At 44.3% G+C, this 11,843-nt stretch overlaps 1 pseudogene; it reads right to left on the bottom strand.

The window, feature by feature from the left end:
• Positions 1–7,773: 7,773 nt before the first annotated feature.
• LOC133363494 (5S ribosomal RNA) lies at positions 7,774–7,892 on the bottom strand (annotated as a pseudogene).
• Between the last annotated feature and the right edge of the window lie 3,951 nt (positions 7,893–11,843).

Below are 11,843 nucleotides of genomic sequence, written 5' to 3'. Positions count from 1 at the left end.
CTCTTCTGCGTTTGCTGCAGAGAGGAGAGGTGGTGTTGGCATGCAGCGGGAGCAGGCCAGCGTGGCTGTTGGGGCCTGTTCCAGCTGGGACACTGTGGAGTGGAGTGGTCCCTTTGGCTTTCCACAGCTTCTCCTGTACAACGGCAGCAGGGGTTTTGCTGCCCACTCAAATGGGCGGATCTGGGCTTTACCTGCCTTTCCCTCTGCCTTTCCCTCTGTGGCTGGGCACAGTTTGTCGGGGAGTAGAGGGATGGCGACTGCTGTTTAGGCCTATTTCGGCTGCATTGGGGAGTGTTTTAGCAGGTGGCCTGCTGGGCTAAGGGACCTGCAGCCTTGTTGTGGCTAGGACCTAGTGGCTTGTGCGGCCTGCGGCCTAGGTGTGCCTGAGGCCTAGTTGGGCCTCTGTGTGCAGCCTGGTGGGGGTGGGGGCAAGGCCTATTCGGACCTGCATGGAGAAGGGCCTGAGGGAGCAGCCAGCACACGGCCTAGTGGTGGAAAAGGCCTCGTTGGGCCTGTGTGTGAGGCCTAGGCAGGTCTCAGCAGCCATTTTGTGTATGGCTGTTGGGCGTTGATAGCCATTTTATAGGTGGCTGTCAGGCCGGACGGCCATTTTGTGGGTGGTTGTCAGGCCTTGGTGGACTTTCTTAACTTTGGCATAATAACCCCCCCCCTTTTACCCATTGTTATCAATGCTGTGTCTGGGTTGGTTGTTTAGGCCTACAGGTTTTCATGGACCTGACTCTTAATTAATCTACCCTTTCCTTGTATATTGTTGAGCTGATCAGCTTTATCATGCCTTCAAAGAAGGCACGGAAAAAGAAAGGGGTCGAGGTGGTTAAGCAAATGGTCAGGTGCTCACTTACTCCTGTCCCATCATCAGATGAAGATGAGGATTTGGATATGCTCCATGCTCTGTCTCACAGATTGAAGCATGGGAGAAGGGTCAGCTGAACCTGCCTGATCCTGAAGCAGGGCCAAGTAATAGACTCCCAGCTAAAAAATCAGCCTGGACAGCTTCTAAGACTAATCTGTGATTTGGTTGCTAGGGTAGCATGACTGGAAGAGGGAGCAACGTGCACATCTTCAGTGGGGCAGGTAACTCCAGTTAGCTCTTCCTCAGCCCTGACGCTGCCTCCAGTGGAGCCTGTGGTGGACCCACCTGTCAGTCTTCCAGTACCTTTGCCCACTGGGGGCATGGTGGCACCCCTTCTTGTACCTGCTACAGGACCCACTGTGGATCCATCAGCGTCTGCTGTGGTGGCTTCTTCATCAGCGCTTCCAATTGAGTCTATGGTCACACATATGATACCTGCATTGGCCACAGCTTCTCCAGTGGTGACTCTGCCTGTGCAGGCTGTAGGTTCTCCTTCATAACAGTTGGTATACATGGGTGGGGTTTTGGTACCTTCACAGCCCCAGGTCCCCTGGCCATCTGTAGTGGTAGCCCTGTGGCAGCCAGTGGTGATGACAGTTGCTCAAACCACACAGTCCCTGCCTTTGCCTTCTGGTGTGTATCATCAAGGGGACTCATCTCCCTTTGGGTGACCACCTTATGCAGGCCGCTAAGGAAAAGATATGGCATGGTGAGTACTTGGACATTTTCACACTGCTCTTTTGGGTGTCAGAGGAAAAGCCCAAGGTTGGGGAAGAGGTGAAAGATAAAGAGGTGGCTAAGAAGAAGAAGGTGGACTGCACTTGGCCTAACTGGCTTAATGCATACATTGTAATAATGGGTGTAATGACCCAAGCTTATCCATCCAGGGCTTTGTCAATGATAAAGTACCAGGATATTATTCATAGGGCCTTCCATGATTTCTCAGGTACTGCATGATTGCGGTACGACGAGAACTTTTGGCAGAGAGAGGTGCTAGACCCAACTATGTGCTGGGACATTGAACACCGGGGTATGTGGCTGCACTGCATGACCCCAGCCAGGCCATCGGCAGGTGACAGGGCTGACAGTGGGAATCTTTTAGTTCGGGGCCAAGAAGCGGTCTCTGGCTTAAGTCAGGGGCCTTGGTGGGTTTAATCTCAGCAGGTCTGCTGGGCCTATAACAGTTCAGGTTGATGCACACATAAACCTTATCGGTTTAAACATGCTTGTGGCATCTGTGGAGGAACCCACCCCAGCCACATGTGTGCCAAGACTAGACAGTTTAAACAGGGGGCTGGTGAACAGCAGAATCCCAAGAGAGAGTCTTCTGCAGGTGGAGGTGTGGCACAAGGCCAGTAACCCTATTAGGTTGCCCCCTCTTTCCCATCTTCTTCAGGTTTACCCTGATCGGAAAGCTGCCAACTACTTGTGGCATGGGTTTTCCAATGGCTTTCAGATTCCATATTCAAGGCCCAGATCACTGCTTTCATCCCCTAACCAGGCCTCTGTGGGTGCACTGGCATCTGTCATTTTGGCAAAATTTGCCAAGGAAATAGAGACTGACCGAATTTCTGGCCCTTATCCATGCCCTCCTATCCCAGAACATTGTCCCCAACAAGCAACCCAGTGAGTACTGCCTCATCCATAACCTGTTGTTCCCTAGGGGAGGATCAGTTAATGATGTCATCTCACATGAATGTGCCTCTGTGTGCTATACATCTTTTGATGAGGAAGTCAGGGTAGTTCATGGGGGGGCAACGTGCTCTCTTGGCCAAATGCGACATAAAGTCTGCATTTTGCCTGTTGCCAGTGCACCCTTGGATGTGGACCTCCTCGGGGTTAAATTCCAGGGCCAATACTATGTAGATAGAGCAATGTCCATGGGTTGTTCTATCTCATGTTCTGCCTTTGAAGCCTTTGAAGTACTTTCCTTGAGTGGGCTGTCAGGGCCAGATCTGGTTTCTCCCTTACCGCTCACTATTTAGACAATTTTCTTTTTGTTGGGGCAGCTGGCACAGCCCAGTGTTCTCATTTGGTATCTGTTTTTTTCAAGTCTGGTGGAAGAGCTGGGTGTCCTTCTGGTCCTGAAAAGCCAGAGGGCCCAACCACATCTCTGACATACTTGGGCATACAGCTAGACTTGGTCTCTCAGAGTTCCAGGCTTCCAGCAGATAAGTTGGAATCGCTGCATGCTCGTCTCTGAGCAGCAGTGGTGGCCAGGAAGCTGACTTTGTTATAGTTGCAGGAGCTGGTGGGTCACCTATTATTTGCGTTCAAAGTGATCTCACCTGGCAGGGCATTTCTTAGATGCCTCTGTGATGCCATGAGGGGTGTGCGCTCCAGGTTCCATTTTATATGAGTGTCAGTGGGTATGAGGGTGGGTATGAGCTTGTGATTTACCTTCCTGGAGGAATATAATGATATTTCCTTCTGGAGGGATGAGTTGCTCCTCGAGGCTGAGCTGCAGGTGATGTCAGATGCTGCAGGAGGACTGGGATTTGGGATTATCTTTCGAGACCTGCTGGCTTTACCACCAACCTGACATTTTTGGATGTTTTTCTAATTGTCATAGTCGTGCGTTTATGGCCTTTGTCTTTCCAGAACTGCACTATTAGGTTCTGGTGTGACAATCAAGCTACTGTGTGCATGGTGAATGCACAGACATCTAGGTCGGTTTGGGTGATGCATCTGGTTTGGGTGTTCCTGGCCTACAGAATTATGTCGCTGGTGCCCTGTCTCACTTCAAGATGGAGCTTCTCTGGGCGTTGGCTCCTGGCGCATCTCCCAACCCAGTGGTGATGCCGACCCACCTTTGGATCTTGGCAGTTAGAGGCGTGGGCTGCAATTGAATTGGCACTTGATGAAAGTACTGCGAGGGCTTATCAGCGCAGTGGCTTGGCTTTCCAGCACTTTCGTGTGACTCAGGGTTTCTCTTTGGAAGGGCCTATACCGGTGGGACATCTTATTCAATTCATGGTGTCTCTCAAGGCTGAGGGCAGGGCAGTTAGTACCATAGCAGGTCATTTGTCCACTCTGGCCTTCTTGTCTAAGGTGGGTGGGATCCCTGACTTCACTTCCTACTTCAGGATTCGAAAGGTGCTAGAGGGTTGGGCATGCTCTTGCCCCTTGATTCCCGATAAGCGCAAGCCTTTTACTCCTGATATCATATTGCAGCTGTTGCCTGAGTTTCACAAATTATGTTCCTCTGGTTATGAAGCTGTTTTGTTTACATCGGCTGCCCTGGTAGCATTTCATGGGGCATTTTGCCCCAGTGAGTTCCTGGCTAGTTGAAAGCATGACATGTCTGGTAGGGCTTTGCATCTCTGTGATTGTAGGTTGTCAGATTCCTCTCTTTACCTCACCTTGCGACAGTCTAAGATGGATCAGAGAGGCAGGGGAAAGGTCGTATCATTGAGCACATGCCCTCTCCTGAATTTGTGCCCGGTAGCTGTGATGCAGGCTTATTTATCATCCAGGCCAGTGGACCAGGACTATTTGTTTGTGCACCACGATGGGTCTGCCCTCACCCAGTTTCAGTTCTGGGCTGTGTTGCGGAGAGCCTTGTTGGTTATTGGGTGAGATCCTGTGGTGTATGGTTTGCATTCTTTTTTGATTGGGGCAGCTTCTGCTGCAGCCCTCGTGGGCTTCCCTCCAGAGCAGATCTTGTGCATTTGGGTGAAAGCCAGGAGAGCGGGGCCAGGAGGCACAGGGTGGGTGCCCACCCAAGGCTTGCCTAGCAAGGAGGGAGTTATTTTATTCCTGTCCTTGGCTGGGGACCACAGCCTTCAGATGGAGACATGCCCAGGGGTCTAGTGGGGAGGTTTTCCCGCCAGAAGGAGGTTCAACCTCACTTGCCCGAACTGAGTTTAATTTAGTTAATTTGGTTGGTTTGGCCTGCAGGTTCTCCCAGTTCAATGTTATATTGTAATATAACTTTTGTGTCTTGAGTCTTCTTTGGGGGTGTGGGGGCAATGGTTCTGTGGCTTTCCATTTCAATTTCCTACAATGCCCCAGACTGATATTATGTCGGGTGATTTGAGGAATTGAGGGAATTTACAATGGCAGCTCCCAGCCACACTTGGAATGCTGTGGTCACTGCCAGGCAAGCCTGAGTGGGCCTGTTGACTCAAGAGTGCCCTCCCAGAGGACATTTTGCCCATACCTGGAGCTGGTACTGACATCACTTCATCTTATGACAGCAAATTCTGTAAGTTAATTATGTGTTGTGAGATGAAGGGGTTTTTTTTTTGTCTTTCCTGAATTTAGTTTCAGTCTAATTCCTCGAGTGACCTCCCAAGTCTAGTGTTAAGAGACAGTGCGATCTTTTCTAAGCCTCTTATCCAGCTAGCCCTACTCTTAGTTATTTTTTCTGGTGCTGAAATAACCCCAATGTTGTCGCTTTTACTCATATGGAAGATGGTCCAACCCCCTGATCATTTGAGTGGATTCCATAAAAAGATGATATTCAGAACACTATGTATTATCTGTTTATTAATTTTAATTGCAGGCCCCACTTTTATAACCATCACAAGCCCTCAGTGCAACTTGTAATAAAAACTCACCAGCAGTAGTTATTTGCTTCTAGATTTAAGCAAACAGTTACATAAATGGGTACCAGTATGGAAGATAACCCTCTCTTTAAAAATTGGGTTGGATTCAATCCCCTGAGCAGAGGTCAACTCATAAGCAGGGATGGGTGAATCTGTCAATGTCAGTTTCTCATTTTTCTAGTATTGTTTAGTTCTCCACATTTTTACATCAGTTTGTGATTTTTTTAAAAAAACCAAGGCCTCATGCAAATTCAGCAGCATTTTAACTGCGAATTTCTCCTGGTATGTGCATCTTTGTATACAGTTTTCCCTAATATGTGCATTTTTGCAAATCAATTTTCCCTAATATATTTTTTATGCTGTCTTCACTAATACATGCATTTTTATGCTCACTTTAGTATATGCATTTTTGTACACATTCCTTGGCTGGAGACGTGCATTGCAAAATTTAGAGAAGTGCAAATTTAGAAGGATGGCTGTGTTTCAATTCACATATTGTTTTGGAAAGTGCAAATTAGGTAGGTTCACCAATAACTGCAAACTGAATTTAATTTCTCTCCCATTTAAGGGGCGATTCTGTTGATGGAGGGGAGGGAAGCACCTTGTTTCCAATTTCTCTCTCCCCATGCAGCCCCAGCACCACTTCTCACACTGTTGCAGGCTCTCTGCAAGGGCAGTTCTGTAATAGTCAATAATTTCTGATTTTAAATTTGTCCATGGTTTTTATTGTATATATGTATGATAGTTGTAAACGGCTTTGATTTTTTAAAAAAATGAGCAGTGGTACAAATATTTTTATAATAGATTATAAATAATTAAATAATACATTCTTTCACTGGATGAAAAGCCTTCCATGGATAGTAGGAACCTTTGCATCCACAGAAGGTGAATCCTGGATCCAGCCTATTATTTCAAGGTTATAAGAAGAGCCCTGCTGGATCAGAAACAAAGATCTATGTAGTCTGTTATACTGTTTCCCACAATGGCATACTTCCTCTGAACTTGGAGGTTCGATATAGCCAACATGGCTAATTACCATTGATAGACTGATCTGTTTAATCCCCTTTTAAAGCCATCCGAAATAAACCTTAGATATTCAGGATGAATAAATAATGCTTCAAAATTTGCAGGGACCATCATGGATATTTGAAAAGCAGAGAAACCCAACAAACATAAAAGATTTCCTCTGCTGTTTTTTCCCTCTCTTTGCAAGCTTTGTTATGCTTTGGTAAAGTCACTTTTCCATTCATTTGCCACTTTCCCCCCCATGTTAAAGCAAGAACATGAATATCTTTAGTCTAGGGACTGTTGCACCCAGAGACCTTTAAACTGCAATGTGAAATCTGGCAAGCCCTCAACAAGCTTTATTTGTGTGAATAATGGATGGAGCCAGAGAGAATGATCTGGCTTTGAAAAGCTGAGGAAAAATATGCCATGAGCCCCAACACAGATAGTGAGCAACTGTTTAAGTCAGCTTGAATGTTCTTCTGGGATGTCTGCATTCTTTTAGGGATAGTGATAAGAACCCTTCACTATTTACCCCATGAAAGCATGCCAGTGACTTCAAAGGATTTTCCTAATTGACTTCAGATTGAATAAACAAAGTGGTTTCTGCAAACACCACCGCAGTGCACCTTAACTCTCCACTGTTAGTGCACCTCTGGCCCCACATGAGCTTTTAAGGGAGGGGAGTTGATTGAGCATTTGCCAAAAATGACAAGAGATTGGTGCAATCTGCTAGCTTGGCCATCTATGGCACCAGCTCTCAGACTTCTTTTTTTTTAATCTCACTGCCATAGTGATAGAAGTCCATGTCACAAAAAGAGGACAAACAAGAGCAGAGATTTGCGTAAAACTTACATATGCGGATTTATATGTACAGATGAAAATTTAGAAAGTATTATATAATTATATAATAATTTAGAAAGAATTATTATTAACTATTATTATTAAGTATAATTTAAATTAAAACGCAGTACATCTCACTATAGTGGGGAAGATTGACCCTGTTCTCCTTTCATATCTTTAAACTGGACTTGGATCAGACATTCTTTATGCCTCTATTGCTTACAATACAAGTATATAGCCTATCTCTTCCCAATTTTCCACCCATATGAAATAGCATTTTCAGGAAATAAGGAAATAAGTAGCCAGATCACATGTGCAAACTATATACAACAACATTTTCTTTAAATATATGAGAGAAAGAGAAGCTAAGCTGTGGGCTGTATAGACCTTGTTGTTGTTATATGCCTTCAAGTCATTTACAACTTATGGCGACCCTATGAATCTTTTTTGGGATATATTCATAGGGTTTTCATGATAAGAGTTTGCCATTGCCTTCCTCTAAGCCTACGGCACCTGGTATTCCCAAGTGGTCTCCCATCCAAGTACTAACCAGCCTGACCCTGCTTAGCTTCTGAGATCAGACGAGATTGGGCTTGTTCAGGGTAGTATGGCCTACTAGATTAAAATCTATAGCTGTTCATCTTCTGATCAAGTTCCTAGTGCAGTTGGAAGATTTCTATTTCTTGTATCTTATGCCTGTATTTTTCTGAGAGAATGACTACTTGATCCTACAGAGATGTGTGCTTGCAGTAGTGTGTAGATTCTCTTGGTCCTATGAGGTTCTATGTATGTTTGTATTTATTTATTGCAATTTAAATCACCCTTTCTTCGAGGTGTTCAGATCAGCCTACATGGTTCCCTCTCCTATTATATCCTCTAGTCACCACAACCCTGTGAGGTAGGTTAAGCTGACAGGGCATGAATGTCTGAGAGTGAACCAATGATCTTCATGGCTAAGTGTGGATTTGAACCTGAGGTCTCACTGATCTTAGGCAGGCACTCTACGCCACCACATCTCCTCAAGGTACATGGGACAAATCTGTTCTGCTATGTTACCTGTCAGCCATTTATAGCAAACAGTTTCAGTTTCATATCATTACAATGATAATGACAGAGCTGAGTATAAGGTGGTTGAACGACCTTTCATTGGGTTAATGCAATACTGTGTGTGTACATGCAGTGCTGTGGTTGTACCTTTGATCCGTATGCTGGTTTTGTTTTGTTGGTGTCTGTGTTGCTACTTATTTTTAATTTAGTTTTAGTTTTTAACAGAAAATGTTTTATTAAGGGTGCAGTATATTTAAGGCTTTGCGTGTCAATGTAGCACATTATCACCAGTTTGTTCTTTAATAACCTTTTGGGAGCTACGCCTGATTTCCTACAAATGTAACTCCCTGTTGTATGCCCAAGGAGTTTTCCCAAGGTAAATATTGTCAGTAAAGAAGCCCAGCTACAACTCAAATGACTGCCCAGGAAAAGATTAGTGAGCATTCGTAGTAAGGAAGGGTGAAATAACTGTGCAATTCTAATTTCTCGGCATCAAAGTTCTCTGGGCATCAGAAAAGATCTCGATCATATCAGATGACAGTTTATTCCTGTATGCAATCTTGCTTGTGTCCCATTCACTTTTCTCTTCCCTCTTTCATTCAGCCATTCAGAACTGTCAGTCAAGAGATTTTCTCAAATGCCACCCTTTATATTTCATGGGGCTGATCCAATTTTAAAAGAGTAAGTTTTTCTTGGCACTGCTGCTATTATTACTGTTGTGAGAGTATCTTCTCCTCCATATCAGTGTATAGAGCATGGCAATTCTGATCACATGAGGACTGTTCACAGATTATGCTGTGCACATGTGCAGGAAGTCTATGCCCATGTGCAGGTTTTTGTGTTAATTACTGGACATGTGAGGGATTTGAAAGTAAACGTGGACTAAACTCCTCAAAAATGCAGAGGACAGACTTGGTATACCACTGTGCATGTTTAAAATGTACTTGTGTCCAGTGTTGTATGTAGTCCTTCTCAGAAACCAGGGTTGTGTAAATGCTGCAGGCTTGAATACTGCTTTCTGCTTCTCTATCACAACATATGACTGCCCTTTCTCACTGTCAGAGATATTGCTTGAATTACTGGATTCAGTGTCTGCACATTTATCTCCTGCTGCTACAGACTGCTTGGTGATGTAGATGGGATGCTATCATCAGGATTCACTGTCTCTTTTTCTGCAATTAAAGAATTATCACTCTCCATAACTTGTCTTGGCTTTTTGAAAAAGGAAGTAATAAATGCTTGCAGTTGACACTCATTGGGGCCTGCATAACTGACTCAGAAAGCCCTATAGCAATAAATAAAAGCACAAGGTTCTTTAAAACTGCTGATGTATAAGCTTACCCCTGCACATACACATATACTCTTTTTCTGGGGGATTTTTTGCTGTTGGGTTAAGATAAAAGAAGCATGTTAGAAGACTATTCTCAGTGGGCAACATACTTCCCTTTCACGCTGATTGGTTCAAAGGATGATGGAGACATAGTGACCCTGCTGGGCCCTGGTTCCCCAAAAAGTAAGGTGTCTAAAACACCCTGAGACCCTGGATGACTACATACCTGCACCTAAGTCGCTAACTGGTTGGTTGTAGACAGGGATAGGACAAGTATTCAAATTGTGGAGGGAAGTTGCTGTCTTTTTGGAACCAGGAGAATACTTTAAAATCTTCCAGGCTTTTGAAATGGGTTTATCTGTTTTATGTTGCTTTCAGTTGCTGTTTATATGAGTCATATTTTATCTTACAACTTTCAAGAAATGTAGACTGCCCTCGAAACTTTGATTGAACATTGGTATAAAAACCTTACAGAATGAATTGATAGATGAGTAAGGTCCCCACTGCATTTTCCGTAGATGGCTGAGTTCTGGAAAATCCAATGCATATTCATGAGCAAGATACCAAATGATCACAGCCATTGCAAAACCTCCAGACCAGGAACAGAGCAGCACCTGTGCGAGTTGTACAGCTTGTTCGTCACACAGTATCAAGCTCCCAGTCATGGCTGGGGATTGGCTCTCTACACTGTGTGTGTGTGTGGGGGGGAGAGCTGGAATAGTTGTGTCAGTTCTGGGATAAACATGTGTTGCTGCATCCTAGGGAGTCACAGCCTTTTTGCTGTAGTAGTTTGGCAATGACATCACTTCCTATGTAGAAAAGCATCAAGATACTTAGATTCCAAGAGATGTGCATCCCTTAACTAAACATAAGAGCTGTAAATCAATAATCAGATTAGGCACTTCCTCTAGAGAGCAAGGGGATTTGGTGTTCGGGAGTGACAGCAGTAAATGTAGTTCATTAGTAAGATTAGGTCTTTTGACAGATTTGGGCAATTATGATAGTAAATGAACTCGAATGTCTCTATTTCCCCCCCCCCCCGCCTCTTCTAACACATGAATACAACTTGCATTGTAGCATTTCATTGTGTGAGAGTCTTTCCCCAAGATGGTTGGACAAAAACAATAACAACCATTCAGAGTGTAATGTTTGCCTTTTAAACTTGATAGAAATTGGCATTTTGAAAGGTGCTCCCAGAAAGAAGACCACCCCTAGTGAAATATGTCAGTGGCCATCTCTCCTCATTATCCAAATGGCCCTTTTGATGGATGACAGTAGCAATCTTTCCCTGTTACTGCTAGTTAGTGGAAGGCTCACTGCTATTGTTTTAGCATAATTATCTTCTGGGTGAGGTGGAGGCCAGATTGTTCCCCCATTAAATCTACAAGCTGGGGTTGCTTTCTGTATATAACTGTGTTGCCACTGAAACGGAAACAGATCAAGAATGCAAAGAGAGAACATTCATCACATAGTTGTGCAGGGTTTGAAAACCCCATTTGGGTCCTGTGTCTCCTTTCCTTAGAAAGCATGAAGCAAGAAATTCTTTTGGGTGTGTAAAACAAGAGACGTGCCAGTTCAGATCTTTCTTCCTTTCTTTCTGGTCAGGTGAATGATGGGGAAGGGTGTGTTTCCGAGAAGTGTGCTGTCTTCCTCACTTCAAATAACAGATAAATATCTGTTTTGATTGCTGCATGTTGCACTGAGGTTAGAGAGGCTCAGCATGCAGGTACAAGGCCAAGTGTTGGGAATCAATAACTAACATGCGTGGACAACATTTGAACCAGAAGCTTCATTTGCTGCTTGTTCCCATCTCCAATAAAATGGAGGGGGCCTTCCGTGAAACTCTAAATAAGGTTTTGTGTGCTCACTCAGTACACATTTCGTCCCTGCTGCCAATAGCTGGAGCCAGTCTGGTTATGTAATTGTATTATTAACATTAGTGCTGCTGATTGCAATTACATCTCAGAGATATGAACTTTTGCCAGTTTCAGGAAACAATCTCCAAGAAAAAAAAATCTATTTGTATGAGTCTAACCAATCTTAGGTTAGCTGGAGAAAATAGGATAATACATGGCAAGCATGAAGTGTAAGAAAAATAAGTGGAAGCCACAGAAAGGGTTTTCTAATTAGGTTTATTTTAAATTTAGATTTAAATCTACTTTGCCAGGACGCCCCCACTTTTATCCCTAGCCTC

The sequence above is a fragment of the Rhineura floridana genome, chromosome 8 (assembly GCF_030035675.1).
Source record: "Rhineura floridana isolate rRhiFlo1 chromosome 8, rRhiFlo1.hap2, whole genome shotgun sequence".
Classification (NCBI taxonomy): Eukaryota; Metazoa; Chordata; class Lepidosauria; order Squamata; family Rhineuridae; genus Rhineura; species Rhineura floridana.
Note: the sequence above shows the minus strand (reverse complement) of the source record. Positions and strands in the feature narration are given on the sequence as shown.